Below are 2158 nucleotides of genomic sequence, written 5' to 3' on the forward strand. Positions count from 1 at the left end.
GAAAAAGTGCAAACGTGTTACACTAAAAAAAAAACGTGCAAAAGGATGCGGTCTATCGCAAGCCCTTCTCCGATAGGAGAGAGGCCCCCCAACAAACCTTACCCTTCGCCTCCGGACCAAAAGGTACCTGCGAGGTTCCAGGTTCGATGTCCCTTTTCGCCGAAGCTACTAGGGGACCACAAATGCTCCCGGCATCCCCCTTGGCGTTAGCCAAGGTATCTGCCCGCAGAGCCGATAACGGTAGGTACCCTGCCAAAGCAGGAGTACCCAGGGTGTTTGCAGGGAGGTGCGGAACCTAATGGCCACACACACTTCCCGAGAAATAAATAAGTGAATGTGTGCAGTTATACTGCCCGGATCTATAAAAAATTTCTCTGATCCTAGCCAGAAGGCCGGGAATCAAGAGGTGAGTGCCACAAGGTGAAGAGATTATGGTGCCCGTGCTTCAACTCAGTGAGCCAGTACTCCCAGTGAGTTTCGGCACCTCGGGGTCACCACTCCCCGAGGCACAAAAGTACCTCGGCTCTAGACCCTCTCAGCAAGACCCGGAGGGAACAGGTCACATCGGAGCAGCCGTCGAGCTGATTCCTCAGAACCAGCCCCGGAAAGCCCTGGTACACCTGCACCCTCCATGCAGCACCCATCCCCACCAGCCCCATACCGGCATGAAAACTGATAAGAACAGATACTACACTTGATCTTAGCCAAAAGGCCGAGAAGCTAATAATCTGATAATAAGAAGCTGATAATTCACCATTTGTATTACTCACCGGTACAATAAAAAAAAATGCCCTAAAAGTGTGCTACATCAGATGCAGACCTACTTCACTTATTGTGGACATGTCCGATAGTGAGAGAATTTTGGGCTAAGGTATTCCAGACCATTGCGAACAAACTTGATCTTAAGAGAGAATGGTTGGGTACAGAGGTTATTTTGGGGAATTTGTGTGATATTGGGAAAGATCGAGACTTAGTAAATCATATTTTTATGTTAGCTAAGGTAGTGATATTGAGAGGATTGTTTGGGAGTACGGGCCCAAATATAATAGAATGGAATAGGTTGGTCCTTAAAGTTAGGAATTATGAGGAGTGGAGAACTAGTAACTAGTGTTGAGCGGCATAGGCCATATTCGAATTCGCGATATTTCGCGAATATATGGACGGATATCCGTCATATATTCGCTAAATTCGCATATTCGTAATATTCGCGTTTTATTTCCGCATATGCGAAAATTCGCGTATGCGAAGATTAGCATATAAAAAATTTGCATATGCGAAAATTAGCATATGCTAATTTTCGCATATGCGGAAATTCGCATGCCAGTCTCACACAGTAGTATTAGAGCCTTCTTTACACCACACAAGCTGGAAGCAGAGAGGGGGGATCACTGTGATGTGTACTGTCAAAATAAAAAAATAAAAAAGAATATTCGTAATTACGAATATATAGTGCTATAATAAAATTAGCGAATATTCGCGAGCAACACTACAGGTAACTCCAGAAGAAGCGTAATTAGGCACAGAGCAATCTGGGCAAAATGGATAGAATAATTGGATATGAGATATCTGTGCATTGTTCTGATTTATCTACAATGTAGATTTAAATTTAAAAAAAATGTTTCTCTCCTTCTGACAGGGGGTGGGAAAAGGGTGGCTTGGGTAATATGTGCTATGTTCTTAATTTGTTTATGTTAATTACTATGTGAAATTTGTAATAAAAAGATTAAATAAAAAAAATAAAAAAACTTAACTTTTATTGTTATTAAAATATAGAAAAAAATAGTGCTCAGTGGCCACTAGGTGGCAGTGATGTGTTAAAATTACAGCACTGTGCATATACGCTCTGATGTTTGTTTATCATGCTGGGTAGCATGTATAGGTTAATAGGCTGATTATATTTAAATCAGCTAGCTGGCTTAAGAAAGACAGTATTTAAACTTATTTTTATATATACTATGCATCTAGCATTTGTGGATTTATCTGTCTATTGATTTTGATTTTCCGGCCAGCCAGCTTGTGCAGCAGCCCCTATACAACTCTTAAAGCATATGACACAGTGCTGAGCTAAAATTATGTTCCTCCTTCCTAGCGTTTCGCCTGTCAATTGACCGTGGATTTTCAGCTCCTATGATAACAAATGTCATTGATGTTTACTACT

The 2158-nt window shown here is 41.6% G+C and overlaps 1 pseudogene; it reads right to left on the reverse strand.

The window, feature by feature from the left end:
- Nucleotides 1-553: 553 nt before the first annotated feature.
- LOC130359819 (U2 spliceosomal RNA) lies at nucleotides 554-724 on the reverse strand (annotated as a pseudogene).
- Between the last annotated feature and the right edge of the window lie 1434 nt (nucleotides 725-2158).

The sequence above is a fragment of the Hyla sarda genome, chromosome 2 (genome assembly GCF_029499605.1).
Source record: "Hyla sarda isolate aHylSar1 chromosome 2, aHylSar1.hap1, whole genome shotgun sequence".
NCBI lineage: Eukaryota > Metazoa > Chordata > Amphibia > Anura > Hylidae > Hyla > Hyla sarda.